General features: G+C 33.5%; 1 non-coding gene across 1 annotated transcript; it reads right to left on the reverse strand.

Annotated features, from left to right (window-relative positions):
* Positions 1–3,448: 3,448 nt before the first annotated feature.
* On the reverse strand, positions 3,449–3,554 carry LOC111556774. The gene has a single exon (XR_002736505.1). It is a non-coding gene; the product is annotated as a U6 spliceosomal RNA (small nuclear RNA).
* Between the last annotated feature and the right edge of the window lie 13,713 nt (positions 3,555–17,267).

Genomic DNA, 17,267 nt, shown 5'->3' on the forward strand with positions numbered 1-17,267 from the left:
GTCTGGGACTAGAGTGAGCTGAGTGCAGAGCTAAGCATGGTGATTTTGAAGAAGTACCAAATCTTTCATGACCCAAGAGTAATCTCAAAGTTTGTGCCCAAGTGCTCCATCTAACTCACCCCAGCCTCTGCTCTGATCATTATTTTATATTTTATTAATAGAATAAAGAACAAACCCACATGATCATCCTGATAGATGTGAGACAAGGACTGGAGAAAATCCAACACCACATTAAAAAAAAATTATTGGAGTGCCTGGATGGCTCAATTGGTTAAGCGCCCTATTTGATTTTGGCTCAGGTCATGATCTCACTGTCAGTTTGAGCCATGCCTTGGGCTCTTGCGCTGATAAAACGGAGCCTGCTTGGGATTCTCTCTCCATCTCTCTCTCCCCCTCCCCTCTTCACATTCTCTCTTCAAAACTAAATAAATAAACTTAAAAAAAATTGTCAGCAATCTAAGAATAGAAGGAAACTTCCTCAACAATCCAACCTGAAAAAGGGCATCTATAAAAATCCCACAGCTAAAATTATACAAAAACATTCTACTAGAATTGTAATTCAGTTTAGCAAGGCTACAGATCACAATATCAATATATAAAAAGCAATCATAATTTTTTATACTATCAACAATCAGAAACTGAAATTCAAAACAATGCCACTTATTATAGCATTGCAAATACTCAATCTTGACATGATTCTGACAGAAAGATAACCAAGGACCTGTACACTAAAACTAGGAAACATTCTTGAGACAATTTAAACAATTAATATTGTTAAGATATCAATTTTCCTAAAATGACCTAAAGATTCAATGCATTACAAATCATAGTTTTATTTATTTGTTTTTTTATTTTGTTAACAGGTTGATTAAAAAACCCACATGGAAATGCAAAAGAACTAGAGTAGTCAAAATAACTTTGTGAAAGAACAAAGTCAGATGACTGGCAGTATTTGATTTCCATTTTAACCTCTGATCTTGGAATATCAACTATACTTCTTTATATATATATATATATATATACACACACACACACACACTCTCGGACAACCACTAATATATATATAGTATATAGTATATATTAGTGGTTGTCCGAGTGTGTGTGTGTGTGTGTGTGTGTGTGTGTGTATATATATATATATATATATATATATATATATATATATATATATGGTTGCCCAAGAATTTTCAATATATATTTACAACTAACCAGTGTTGACTTTCAAATAACACTATACCATTTCATGAGTAATGCACATACCTTGTAATAGAGTATTCTCAATTCCTCCCTCCACTCCTTAGAAGACTGCCATCATTAATTTCATTATACATTACACTCACCTAATATATTTTTACCATTATTTAAAAAGTTATCTATTACAATAAAAATCGGAAAAATAACAGCTTTAATTTTGTCTTCATTTACCTCTTTTGTGACAATCTTCCTTATCTTATATGGATCTGTGTTTCTGACCTATGTATTCTTCCTTCTCCCTAAAGAACTGTTAACATTTACTGCAGGATAGGTCTGGTGGTGATGAATTCCTTTAGATTCTGGTTGTCTGAAAAAGTCTTTTCCTTTCACCTTAAAAATAATTTAGGTATAAAAAGAATTTTAAGTTGGTGGGGTTGTTGAGGGGGGGTTGTTTTTAATTCCATATTTAAATATTGCAGTTTTCATTCTGTCCTTGCAGTATGGTTTCTAATAAAAAGTCTGTCACAATTCTTATCCATTTCCTCTTTAAGGAATGCTATTTTTAAAATCGGGTTTAAGATTTTCTTCATATCCATTGTTTTCTGCACTTTGAATATGCAGTGTGTCTATGTATATTTCTTTGGATATCTATCCTGCTTAGTGTTCTCTGAGCTTCTTGAATCTATAGTTTGAGTCTGCCATTCATTTTGGAATGTTCTCTGACATCATTATTCAAATATTTCTTCAGCAACATTTTGTCTTTCTTCTCCTTTTGATATGCCAATTATGTATGCTATATCTTGAGAAAGTATTTCATGGTTCTTGAGTACACTCTTCTGCTTTACATTCTCTTTTCTTGTTGCATTTCAGATGGGGTGTTTGTATGGACATATTTTCAAGCTCATTGATGCTTACCATGGCCATTTCAAGTCTGCTGATAAGCCCATCAAAGACATTTTTTTATTTGTGTGAAAGCATTTTTGGTTTATTGTGTTTCATTTTAGTTCTTTTTTGGAGTTACCATCTCTCTACTTACAGCAGCCATCTGCCCTGATTGCTGTCTACTTTTACTGATAGCAATTCTACCATATTAAGTCATAGTGATTTTAATTTTCCTATCGGGTGATCCAATCTCTGTGTCATAGCTGAGTCTGGTTTGATACTTGTTTTGTCTTCTCAAACTGTATTTTTTCTTACCTTTTTAACATGCCTTATAATTATTGTTGAAAACTGGACATATGAATTAAGAAAGAGTAACCAAAATGATTTTGATGTGAGATTCATGTTAATCTGGCAAGAAGTTGGGCCATGTTTAATATTTGCTATAGTAATAGCTGTTAAGTATCAGATTTCTCTAGTGTCCTTTTTTTTTTTTTTTTTTGTCTCCCTTGATATTTTCGGGTATTTCTAAAAACTCCTTAAATACAGCCTGTGCCTGTGGCTCTTTTAGCCACAATTATATATTGAATTATAATTCAATGTTATCATTTTAGAGCCCTGTTGATGTGATGGTAAATTGTAGGTAATGGGTAGCAATTTGTAATCTTATTATTAAATCTCAGTGTTTTAGTAGAACTTTGTTCCTGGCTTGATCTTCCAAATGTTTCCTAGCTTTCCGCTTCCTCTTGCCTTATTTGAAACAGTTTGGCTAAGTAAACCTGCAGTTGTAAAACTGTCCTCCCTCCAGGTGGGATAAGGCTCTAATAAAGTCTTTTTCCCAGCAGGGTAGGCCTTTGGTAGAATTATCTAGATGTATTTCAAAATGGTTACATTTCTCTGCCATGCCAGGAATATGAGATCTTTCTTGTCTCTTCACTATTAAAATTTAGTGGGTTCCTGAGGGTGAAACCCACAAAACTATGGATGCCCATCTAATACTGTAGCTGCCAGCAGTCTCCCCATCTCATGCTAATCAACCCTCAGCCTTCAGCAATTCACCAAAGTTACCATTTAAGTTGTCCTACCAGTTGTTGACTCCAGTAGCTTCTGCTCTAGGTAAGTGTATCTCTGATGTAATTCTCTAGATCTGGCAATCTCTCCAGAATTTGGAGTGGTAATTTGCCATGGGAATCACAAATTCCTGATGAGTCCAAGAAAGTCACTGAATTTCAACTTATTCAACTTATTTTCTTGGTGTAAGTTCAGGAGTGATAATATCCAAGTTCTTGTCATGTTGTGATAAGACATGAAGCCGTAGATGAGTTTTTTAATAAAAAATAAATCAATGTTTTATTTTTCAGCTATTTTTTTATATTTTAGTATGAAATGCTTTACAGATTTTCATGTCATCTTGTGCAGGGGCTATGCTAATCTTCTCTATGTTGTTTCAACTTTAGTATATGGGCTGCTGAAGCGAGCACTTGCTTTTTATTTTATATAACTATGCTGTTTGGGTGATCTGAGTTTAATGAGCCATTTGTAGTTGACTTTTTTATTTTTTAATGTTTATTTTTTTGAGAGAGAGAGTGTGAGCAGGAGAGGGGCAGAGAGAGAGGGAGACACAGAATCCAAAGCAGGCTCCAGGCTCTGAGCTGTCAGCACAGAGCCTGACTCAGGTCTTGAACTCATGAACTGAGAGATCGTGACCTGAGCTGAAGTCAGATGCTAAACTGACTGAGCCACCCAGGCACCCCACTTATACTTGGCTTTATTTGATGAATGGATGAGGGGTCAGAGGAGGAATTTTCTGTGTTGACAAAAGTAGAGAAAAGAAGAAGGGAGGCTCATCAGATGAACAATTGGCTAAGATAGACTGAGGGGCTGGTGGACTTATTTTTCAAAGGAGAAACACTGAGGATGCAATTAGACATGCTCAGATTCAAAACCAAAGATGTGTAAAAAAGAGAAAATGAGGGGGTGATCTCTCTAGTTCTTTCAGTCCTGTAGAGTCATTCTAGCATCTGAGGGAGATTTGGGATCATAAAAGACTGCACCTTCTGCATTGATTCCATTTTCAGCAGAAATAGTGACAGAAGCAAAGTGCATTTACGTAGATTTTTATTGGAATTCATCAATAATACAGTCAGTAAAGGGGAGGAGAAAATAGCCGATGCAAAGTGATTACTGTTTCCAGATTTGGGGTTTTTTTGCATACATGGAAAATCTCCATTGACTGGAGATTAACCTAAATAGATGAATCAAGGTGGGACTGATTTCCCATAACAGTAAACGAGCAGAGAGACAATAATATTTGTGCTAGAACTATTACTTAGACTTTGAAATACTTACAGGCTGGCATGACTTGGAAAAATTTAAATGACATATTTAAAATATTTTTTCAAGTTAACTTTTTTTTATTTAAAAAAAAATTTTTTTTTCAACGTTTATTTATTTTTGGGACAGAGAGAGACAGAGCATGAACAGGGGAGGGGCAGAGAGAGAGGGAGACACAGAATGGGAAACAGGCTCCAGGCTCTGAGCCATCAGCCCAGAGCCCGACGCGGGGCTCAAACTCACAGACCGCGAGATCGTGACCTGGCTGAAGTCGGACGCTTAACCGACTGCGCCACCCAGGCGCCCCTCAAGTTAACTTCTACGTAGAATCCAGTTTTGCATTGATACGTAAATGTTAAAGCATAAGTCAAAAGAAAATGAAATGCATTAAACTATTCTCAAATGAATGTATATGATATCGTTCTTAATTTTTTGTCTGAATTATCTAAAATATACTCATAAGACCAAACTAAATGATATTTTTAATAGGAAATAGCCACACTTATTTTTTCATATTCAGAATGTAAGCCTCCTGATGACATGTTGATTTTAACGAGTTAAATGACATTTTTATCCCACAGTCTCTAATCTTAAGAAAGGAAGCAAATTAAGAATGAAGGTGGGGACACCTGGGTGGCTCAGTCAGTTAAGCCTCCGACTTTGGCTCAGGTCATATCTCATGGTTCGTTCATTTGAGCCCTACACTGGGCTCTCTGCTGTCAGTGTAGATCCTGCTTTGGATTCTCTGTCTCACTCTCTCTCTGCTTGCACACACATGAAAAATAAACATTTTTTGTAAAAAAGAATGAATATGGATACATAATTATGTCTGCCATTGTAGTAGGAAAATCAGTAAAACGCCAGGGGATTTTTTTTTCCCTGCTTGTTATTAATTGCAAACTCTAATTAAATAATACCCGGAGAACTCTAAATTAATAACAGATGACTTTGCCCCTTAGAAGCCATAGATGGGCAAATATTGGTATAAATCAGAATTATAAAATTAAGTAAAAGACATGAAGACCTATTATTTTCATAAAAATGAAGGGTCAAAACACATTTTAAATATTCTTTTTCATATATTTTGTCATTCTTTCCATTTTATCTCACATTTTGCCCTTTGCTTTCATAAAGTGTTTTATGAAATATACAAGAATGTCTCAAATGCTTTGCTATTAGATGATTAAGGGTAAGATCCAATTAACTTGTTTCTTAGAGAAAAGACTTTCTCAATTTTTCATTGCTTAACTCTGAATTTCATTGCAGATTTAAATACCAAATTTATTAAATTTGCTTCTGCCAATTTGACGAAAATCAAAAGAACAAATATTGCCTTATGTATATTATGTAGTCATTTTCAAGAAGAATATTGCCTATATTGAGCAAGAGCAATGACAAAGCTTAATATCCTTCTGTTTCTTTACACAAGATTTACTGTTCACTAAACAGAATAATTACCACAGCAATTGTTAAAACACAAATACACTCAACGCACATTAATGAAGCACAAAAGAAGGCAAAGGTATTGCTATTTATCTTTCTTAAGCTTTTCAATTTAAAAATATTCAGTTCTCATAATTTAGAGAAAATATGCAATTAGTGAACTTTGTTTACCTTTGACAATCTAATTAACAGTGAAAGCATGTGGGGGATAAAAATCACTAACATTTATGCTAGATATCTGCTTATACTTCAAATAAAATTAAATCATTTATTAGGCCTTAGAGTCAGCTGCACTGAGAGTTAGGAGATTTGAACTTTATCCCCAATTGTACAACCATTGTTAGGTCTTTGCACTCACTCCTTTTACTGCAAAATGACTAATAATGTAAAATTAGTCACTAATGGGAGTTAACAATATAAGTGGCCTTTTTAAATTAGCTCTTAGAAAGAAACATTAATGCATTTCAATGCTTCATTGGAATTATTATTTTTTTTTCAATTCCTTAAGTGGGTTGAGAAGTTTTGAAGATTTTCTGCAATGCATCCATTCTGAGGGGCAAAAAATGAATAACTGCTTTGTTATAGTTGCAAAAGTTAAATGAGTATAATTTTTATGTTTCTTCTGTAAAACAGTGACTCACCACTGTTGATAATTCATAAAATTCTGCCATTTGTATTATTTCTTATTGTGCTTCAATCCAGAAATATCAAACTATTGTGCAAGTACTAATAATTTATTAAACAGTCCAATTTAAAATTTCCTTAAAGTGTTAAGAGTAGACTGTAAGAATAATATATGTACTAGAGAGAGTTGCAATATATCATCTTTCTAAATCTGTATAATTAAAAGTAAACAGTCTTAGAATCCCAGGTCTTAATATAGTGCACTGTATGGTCAGGTGCTAATGTAAGTAGGTAGATTTGTAGATAATGCAATGACATTTGACTCTGAATTGCAATTTTGAATATTACGTGTGATTTTGAAAAATACATAGTACATAGAAATAATATATAACTCCTTGAGGAAAACTAGAGATGCACATTTGTTCAGCGATAATACCTGCTCAGATATTACTACTTGCCCCTCACTTCACATTAATGTTGAACAGCAGTAACTCATAGAAGAAAGTACAGAATATGCTCCTTACTTTGTATTTTCCTTAAAAGGTGCCATCTATGAATTCATTCATGAATGCAAATTACTATCCTTGGGATACAATTCTCTACAGACTTCATATGGATTTCCACAGGAATACACTTTCCCACAAGATAACTCTCATGATCCAAAGGAAATGCCTCTTTTTGATGGGGCACACTGAAGATGAAAGAGCAACTAACATTTTTACTGATCATGTATCTTACAAGGTAACCTTGAAAAATCCTTATTATTTCCATTTTATAAATAACAAAAGTGAAAGAGAATTTAAGACATATCTTAAACATCTCAGAGATTAAAATTAATTCATATATAGGGGTGCCCGTGTGGCTCAGTTGATTAAGCGTCCAACTCTTGATTTCAGCTCAGGTCATGATCTCACGGTTCATGAGTTCAAGCCCCGCATTGGGCTCCATGCTGATAGGGTGGAGCCTGCTTGGGATTATCCCTCTCTCCTTCTCTCTCTGACCCTCCCCTGCTTGCACCCTCGCTCTCACTCTCTCTCTCAAAATAAACTTTTTAAAGATTTTTTCAAATTAATTCAAATATAGTTCTGTCAAATCAGAAATTTCTGACCATTGTTTTTATTTTATTTTAGCACAGATTGATAGACTCCATAAATTCTAAATACCTACACAGTTTGAATTTATAATTCATAACATGCATCATTTTTTATGACACAGAAATGATTTTATAAATTGCTAATTTACATTTCTATATTTATAGTGCAAATGTTATGTCTTAAGTGGATATATTTTATGTTCTTTTGTAAGAATTTGAGGTTAGAATTAGAACACAGAGCCAGCTTGAAACTAAAGTGCTTTCTTAATACTTATCTTACTATTGAAATGTCTTTTATAAAAAATACTGTAAAGTTGGATTTTCTTTAGTCCAGAATAATTCATTAGTCTGAAAAGTTTTTACTTAATTGTAAAGGAATTACAGAGATATGAGGGTATATCAATGTTTCATTAATCCTAGGATCTTGTCTTGAGACACTAACTCAACCCAACAACATAAATGATAAAGATACTCCAGTAGGAGAAAAGAAACTCTCCCTAATTTTAATCTATGAACTGATATACAGATATTTTTTCTCTCTTTATGAGATAAAAGTGTATTATTTCCCCAGTAAATTTATATCTTCATATGTTTTGTGGTAGTTTGCATTATCTCTTCAAAATATTTGTTGGCTAACACACACACACACACACACACACAGAATCTATGCAACTCTTTCAAAGGGAAGACTGTCCTTCCCACACATTGACTTCAGGTTTGTCATGTGGCTTGCTTTGTTTGTCCAATGGGATGTAAACTTTAAGAGCTATTATTTAGTTTGTCATTGCTATTTTCCCTTTACTTCAAAACGTCAAGGGTCTTGGGCACCTTAGTGGCTTAGTGGGTTATGCCTCCAACTCTTGATTTCAGTTCAGGTCATGATCTCACAGTTCATGGGTCTGAGCCCCACATCAGGCTCTATACTGACAGCATGGAGCCTGCTTGGGATTCTCTCTCTCTCTCTCTCTCTCTCTCTCTCTCTCTCTCTCTCACTCTCTCTCTCTCTCTAACTAGATAAACTTAAAAAAAAAACTGTAAAGGGTCCTAGATAGTAGTTGCTTCTTTACCATTTAAGTTCTGGAGTGAAAAGGACATGATGTGGAACTTATGCTGAATAAAAAAAAAAAAAAAAAACTTGTTTAACAACAGGAATTAAACTTCTGCTGTTAATAAAACCACTAAAACTTAATGTTCTTTTTTTTAAATAGTTGTATAACTTAGACTAGCAGATTTACAAAATACTGAATTTATCTTTATTTGACAGCACTTATTTTCATTCTTCTAGCATAGTTTGTTGACATACAGTAAAAACTTACTGTCCTCAATTGCTAACCAAGATAAGATTTATATATTTTCTTAAAATAATACACACACAAATAATTAAAAGCTAAAATACACTTACAGATTTGATGACAAATCTGGTTATACTTAGCCGCCTCTTATTTTACTTTGTTGGAATACCTCATGATAAAAAATAATTGACCACAAACTACATTATTCCCAATGTGCCACTGAATCTTAGAGAATTAGTACCTCTCCTTGATTTATGGTTCCAGTCTAATTTCACAGAGCTCTATCAGCAAACTCATTTTGACACTCTTGAGCTACAACTATAGCAATTCATTTACAACATTCCCCAAACAAATTTCAACTTCACTAACAGATTGTGCTTGGCTGAAGCTGTTGGTGATTTAAAATAGCTGGAATCCTAATGTAAGTTTATAATGAAATGTCTGACAAGACTCTAACATGGGAGTCTCCTAATGATTTTGTAATGTTTTGACAATCTTGAAAATATGTTTTAAAAAAAGCTAGCAAATGCAAGTTTTCCCTAAGCAAAATATCCCATCTGTTCAAAGAAAATCTTTCAAAATACCAGAAGCACTAACCACAGTATAGGAAGAAGTTGTATGATTTCATTTCTTTAAATAAATGATTCTTTGAAGAGATAAATAATAGGAATTGTAGAAACCTTTAAGAACTTAAGTTTATAATGCAACTGACTAGTAACCTTTAAAGGTAAGTGACTAAGGGAATTGTTAAAGATCCCTCAACTGTGGCAAAATGTGTCCTGAATGCTTTGATTAGAGGAGCTGAAAGGGGTATTTAAAACCTTATTAGTTTAAAGCACAAAGAAAAAAAGTGAGTTTTATACTAAATAGGATACCGAATGGGCTCCCTTTAGACCATTATTATGAACATTTATCATTTCTCGCTCCAGTTGAGGGAATTTTGATAATTCCCTCTATAAGTCACCTTTAAAGCTATTCTGCCAAGCTGATGGGGCCCCAATATTGATTTGAGTTGTCCACAGGTTAACTCAGATGATTGCAAATCACTCAGAGTTCCATGTTCTATTCTGAGCTTCCCATCTGTATAACCTCTAGAGAAGGTTAAAATTAACACCTTTCTTTTGTACACAGAGATTTTTCCAGTTTACAAAGTTATATCACATACTCAATTCCATATAATAAATATGTACTTAGCTTCTCTTCTTCAAATATAATGAAACTGAGGCCCTAAGAGCTTAAATAATCCATATTGTTAAGTTGTGTGAGAATTTTTAAAGCGGATTCATTAAAACGCCCTCCCTTCCTCCCACTTTCCTCCCTTTCTTCCTTAATTCTTTCTTTCTATAGAAATAACTAAAGATTTTTTCTTATAATTATGCTTTTAGTTTTTTTAATGTTTATTTGAGAGTGAGAAGTGCATGCACACGTGCGAGCTGGGAAGGGGCAGAGAGAGAGGGAGAGAGAGAGAGAATCCCAAGCAGGTTCTATGCTGTCAGCAAAGAGTCCCACGGGGGCTCGAACTCACAAACTATGAGATCATGACCTGAGCTGAAATCAAAAGTTGGACATTCAACTGAGTTACTCAGGCTCCCCATCTTATAATCTTGCTTTTAAAAGCCAGCAAATAAAGTTGTTCCTACTAGCATAAATTACTAAAAGAAGTGTACAAAATTGTTAATTTAAATTTAAATTTATGTTTAGCAATTAAGAACATTTTTGTGTACACTTCATTTATTTTATTTTTTTAAATAATTTTTTAACGTTTATTTTTGAGACAGAGAGGGACAGAGCATGAACAGGGGAGGGTCAGAGAGAGGGAGACACAGAATCTGAAACAGGCTCCGAGCTGTCAGCACAGAGCCCAACGCAGGGCTCGAACTCACAGACCGCGAGATCGTGACCTGAACTGAAGTCGGCCGCCCAACTGACTGAGCCACCCAGGCGACCCTGTACACTTTATTTAAATTAGACATGTTTATTAAAATTCAAAATAAGTATTTCTCTTATTTATTAGGCTTCATTTCAGCCAACACATTTTAGAACTATATTTTTTTGCTTATGTTACATGTTCAGGGAAAATCACCTATGGATCTTATAGTCTATCAGTCCATGTTAGCAATTCCGCTTTAGAAAACTTAAGTAGAAGCAAATACCATATTTCCATTGGTGGGTTTGTAAGTTTTGTTGATTCAGAGAGCAACACTTAATGTTCAAAGGTAGATTAACCCTGAACCGAATTCATCTTAGGCTATAGTGCCTCTCACTTACCAAGGCCCCTTTCAAATTGTCATTTTTATAGCTAATTTTATAACTGTGTTATTTTATTTTTAAGGAGATTCCCCAAATTATAATAAATTTTAGGTTCCAAATGTGGATAATCTGTTAGTTATCATCTATATTAACACAAATTGAAAAGCTTCCCAGTAACTTTAAAATTTGTCACATGTGTGCCCTTTAATCTAAAATTGACATCAGTATTAAGACAGATTAAAGAGATTATTTCTAAAGGTTAGCAAAAAAAGGGGGGTGAGGGGTGACCATAAAATTTACAATCCAAAGCAGGTCACTTTTCAAAGGATCATATCTATCTCAGATAAACTAAATATATAATTTCTTGCACTCATCTAGAATGTTGATTTTCTAAAATTGTTTCTCTCAGTTTCCTAAGTTTCTTTGCACACAGGTATAGACAACTGCATTAAAAATTCAGCATTTAGTGGTATAAAGTAAGAGAAGAAAAGATTCAGGAGGGTCTGTGGATGTTTGCTTTTTTTTTGTTTTGTTTTGTTTTGTTTTGTTTTTTGTTTTGGCCAGATGTTTTCTAATATGTCAGGGTGTGTGAATTAAAGGCGTACTTGTCCTGTGTCTCTCATGGTTATGGAACTAGAATAAATAGAAGTCAAGAACTAAATTTGAGTTCAGTGTAAGGGAGAATTTCTCCTCCCTCTTCAGAACTTAAACTACCCAACAACAGAAAAATCTTCCTTGTGAAGCCATATGTGCTTTGTTACAGTAATACATTAACAGAAATAAAATGTCCCATTAAAAGATAAAAAAGGATGAAAAATCTGTGTCCACTGGGAAAAGTCATATGAGTTCCATGATCTGCTGTAAATCATATAGAGGTTAATAGGTTTGGCTCCATAGTCAGACATACTAGATTTGGATTTTAACTTTCCCCTAAAAACTCCAGAATCTCTAAAAGAAAATATAAGTTAATGCCTAGAGACTACTTAGATCTTATTTGTCTTATTGCTAAGATGTCATTTAGAGCTAGAGCACAACACTTATCTACTCCAGAAATGATCATTTTTTATCTGAGAAGCAAAACTGTTGAAGGTATAAACCCTTTAGTTTGCCTTGTGCTGCAACAAGCTCACACACACAAACACAAAATCAGCTGGCTTAAGAAATTAAGAAAATGTTTCACCTCACATGCAAAGAAATTTAAAGCAAAGGATGGATCCAGAGAAAATACCTAATTTTAGATTCATAATCTCTTTCAAAAAGTCATGTACTTCTAAAGTCCCCCAGCACCATCTATCGGATGCTTGATCATGATGTCAGTTTACTCTGGGGAGGAATAGCCATGAACTTTTAATCTGTAGCATCAATAGTTACAAGTACCCAGCACAGCTCTTCACATTAAGGGAGGAAAGGCATGTCATGGAAATGGAAGACAACTTTAAGTCTTCACATTGCTCAAAGGTATTTTAAATTGGGGAATGAAACCTTACTCATATATTGAATTCAAGAAACAAACAAGCATAGGTAAAAAATTAAAAAAAGAGAGAGAGGCAAACCAAGAAACAGACTCTTTAACTATAGACAGCAAACTGATGGTTACCAGAGGTAGGTGGGTGAGGGGATGGGTTAAATGGATGATGGGGATTGAGGAGGGCACTTGTGATGAGCATTGAGTGATGTTCTGAAGTGCTGAATCACTAATGTTACACTGTATGTTAACTAACTGGAATTAAAAAAAAAATACTGAAAAAAATTTGGTAAATGAAATCTTAGATAACATTGTGTCCCTCCTATAAATAAATGTGAATGTGTTTCTACAATCCTGAAAACAAAATAATCACTAAAATTTCATCATATAATAATAATAACCTAAGGTAGTTTGAACCTTACATTTTGATTTTATAGCATTCCACATATTGTGAAATCAATAAATATGAAAGATCTTACCAAATTTTTGAGCTAGTAATCACTTCTTCTAGTATCCTTATACACTTTTTTTTCTGCTGCATTTGCAGTCTAATTGACAAATAAAAATTGCACACATTTATGCTGTATAACTTGATGACATGATGATTTATGTATATATTGTGAAATGATTACCATAATCAAGCTAATTAACATATCCCTTACCTCACATGCTTGTGATGAGAACACTTAAGATTTACTCTCTTAGCAAATTTCAAGTAACCACAGTCACCATGCTGCACATTAGATCGCCAGAACTTCATCTTATAACTCAAAATTTGCACTCTTTTACCATCATCTCCCAATTTCTCCCACCCCCCAACCCCTGGTAACCAACATTCTATTCTCTAGTTCTATGAGTTTGATTTTTTTTAGATACCACATATAAGTGAGATCATACTTTCTATGTTTGACTTACTTCACATAGCATAACATTCTTCAGGTTCATCCATATTGTTGCAGATGACAATTATTTTTAATGGCTGAGTAATAGTCCATTGTGTACATATATCTCATCTTCTTTTCCATTCATCTGTGAAGAAGGACTGATGTAGTTTTCACATCTTGGGTATTGTGAATAATGCCACAATGAGCACAGGAGTACAGATGCTTCTTGGAGAAATTGCTTTCATTTCTTTTGGATATATATCCAGAGTGGCACTCCTGCATCATACGGAAGTTTTATTTTTAATTTTTTAAGGAAGCTCCATACCATTTTCCATATTGGCTGCACCAGTTTACATTCCAGCCAACAGTGCACAAGGATTTTCTTTTCTGCACATTCTTGCCAGCACTTGTTATCTCTTCTCTTTTTAATAATAGCCATCCCAGCAGGTATGAGGTGATATCTTCTTGTGGTTTTGATTTGCATTTTCCAGATGATTAGTGATTTTGAGTACCTTTTCATACACCTGCTGGCTATCTGTATGCCTTTTTTGGAAAATGACTAAGCGGGTCATTTGCCCATTTTTCTCAGGTTTCCTACAGTTGTATTAGTTCCTTATATACTTTGGATACTAACCTTTTCCTATAGGTATGGTTTGTAAGTATTTTTCCCATTCTATAGGTTGTCTTTTCATTTTTTGGACTGCTTGTTTGCTGTGCACTAGCTAAAAAGCTAAAAAAGTTTGAGAGAGTCCCACTTGTTTACTTTTGCTTTAGTTGCTTGTGCTTTTGGTGTCATATCCACAAAATCATTTCCAAGACCAATGTCAAGAAGTTTTCCCCTATGTTTTCTTCTAGCAACTTTATGGTTTCAAGTATTAAATCTTGGACTGCTAGGTCAGGAAACAAGCATTTGATGCAAGTTAGCAGCTATCTGGGGGACACCAAACATAATACTGGCCTAAGAGATATCTTGTTGCTTGTATTACTTTAAATGTAAAATTCAGGATTATCAGATAATACCACACGTCTTCAAAAAGGAAAAGGGCCATTTATTTAAATTGTCCTTTTTATATGGATTTACTTACATATGTATTGGTATGTTTATGTATATAAAAGAGTATAACACAAGAAACCTGGGAATTTTCACTTCTCTGGAACAGAGGCATCCCCAGTGTGATTTTTTTGTGTGTGTTTGCTCATGTTTACGATTGTCTATAACTGCAAAATATTCAAAGTTTTACAAAAGCACAAAAACAAAAAGACCCTTTGACAATACAACTTCAAATAAGACATAAATTTTGCCATCTAGTAAAATATGCAGGATGTAAAAATTGCTTTATTACTATTGCAACCTGAGAACAAATTGTATTGTTTCTGATTTACATCATCAATTCTCTCCTTCCAATAATATGTAAGTGTCCTTTGAAAGAAATAATTCTTGACATAGACCAATGAGTATATCTGTTGAATATATATTATTCCATATAATGATAAATAATCACATTGTTTAAAGATTTAAAATTCACTTTTCAGGTTTATTACACAATATTTTTACAATACTGATTTTACACTTAGAATTAAAAAATTTTGAAAAAACAATAATTACGTAAAGAACAATTTTTTTTGAAACTTACATTCAATAATCTGTACCTTCTCAATATTTCTTTTTGCCTTAATCTCACTGGGAAGGAAATAATTATTAGCTTTAAGTATCAGACTCACTTTTAAAACTTTTTAATTTTATTTTTTAAATTTATTTTAAAATAAATTTTACTTTAAAATAACAATGATGTTGTATAGAAGGTTATTTGATAAGGATCAAGCTAGCATTCTTCCACAACTCCTCCCCATTGTAGATCCTGTGTGTCTATGGTCTAGTTAGCAAGGCTCTAAGGGATATGATTTGATTTCTATCTTTACTTTCTTTTTTCTTCCTTGAATTAAATGAGAGCATCTTTTATAAAATACATACATATATTAATTAATTTATTAGCAATTAAATTTTTGGGGAAGACACAGGAGATTTTTATAGATATTTCAGGAATAGTAAAGCAATTCAGTTGAGTTCCTCAGGCAACACATCCATAATCATTAAGGAGTAGTAGGAGGATAAATGTTTTGGGTACTCTCATGCTTGACTGATATTAGAGGCTGAGGGAAAACTCTGAGAGGTCCAAGATGGTTTAACCCTAAGATATATTCAATGTGTTTCCCACATGTGGTTATGGAACATTAAAATAAGAAAATAAAAATGTAAGCAATATTTTATTTTTTATTATATTTTAGTTGTTCTTCCCTTTGGCTAGGACCAGCGTATGGAATTTAAGGACTCACTGCATGGAAAGAAATGTGTCATGCCTCAGAATTTTAGAACTATTAGAAATTTTAAACATTATCTATAGAATTAACTTCATTTATAAAGTGAGAAAGCCGAGCCTGCAGGAGTTTCTACCATCAGACAATAATCCTAGTAAAGATCTTCAGCACTACTCTTGTATCCACTTTTCTCTGTTGTTTTTAAAGGGAGTTTTCATTCTTCAGGTGAAATTATAACTTATTGATTGCCACTATACTGTTCTAGTCACCATTAAAAGAAGTGGATATTTACAGCCTGCCCTGTAAATAAAGTGACTTAACTATACTCACAGAATCTCAAGTGATTAATAGTAGCTCTCCTTTGAGTAGAAAAACAGTGTTTTAAATATGGAAATCTTGCTCCTTTTTGTTGGTTAAAATCATTAATGTATCAGACTCCAAGTTTTTATTTTCATAGTTATTTTTATCCCACCCAAATTAAGGTTTTAATAAATGTCAATGAATTTACTTTTAAAGGAAACATTTCATCCTGGTTTAAATATAAGTAAACCAAATTACCAAACCAAACGTACAAGAATCTATAAAATTTATAGTTATCAATGCTTAATTTGCCTATAATTCTTTCTTATTAACCTTCTTGTGTCAGCCCACTCTGATCCTCTTTAAGTGCATTTGCAGTGTTTCAGAATGTTTATATTTCTACTTTACAATTTTTCTTAAAGATTTTTATCAGGTGTTTTGGTTTTGAAAGCAACTAGCCTCCATTTTCTGCTCTACTTGCTCCTGAGCAGTAGGCTTCTTATCTAAGGATTTGCAGAGGTATTCCATTATTGTGTTTGTGGCATAATTCTGCATTCTCCTTTATTTGCAAATCATTCTCATACGCCTCTCTTCTCTCACTAGGATAATGTTACTTTTACTCAGACTCTTCCCTGATTTTGGTAGCTAGATCTGTGATGCCAAGTGAACTCCTCAGAAATTCTCATTACAATCAATCCACAAATACCTCTTCTTAAAGGTTATGCAGTAAGTCATCAACCTTAAAATTGTAAGAATAGTCCTAATGCTTAGAAATACAACCAGCATATGTTTTAAGACACTGTCACATGCAATAAATTGTTTTAGAAAGAATGAACAGATAAATGAGTTATTCATCTTTGTAGCATAGTAATATGCACCATGTCTGAAATGGAGTTAATATTTAGCAATGTTCATTGAAAGAAATATGAACTGAATGAGCCACAATTCATTCAGCATTCTTTATATGAAGGTTATAATTCAGAATTCTTCTCCAGAAGATATTTTTCACTTTAAGATTCTTAAATTTTTCTTTAAACTCTATTCTTAAAGTTATGATTAAGTGAAGCTTCAGAGTTTAAAGGAGTTCATATTAGCTTCCATAATATATAGACTTGCCTGCAATGGATATTTAGGAACTAGATCCATGAAATGACATTTATTGTTATTTCATCATTATATATTTCATTTGTCTA

Source organism: Felis catus, chromosome A1, assembly GCF_018350175.1.
Source record: "Felis catus isolate Fca126 chromosome A1, F.catus_Fca126_mat1.0, whole genome shotgun sequence".
Classification (NCBI taxonomy): Eukaryota; Metazoa; Chordata; class Mammalia; order Carnivora; family Felidae; genus Felis; species Felis catus.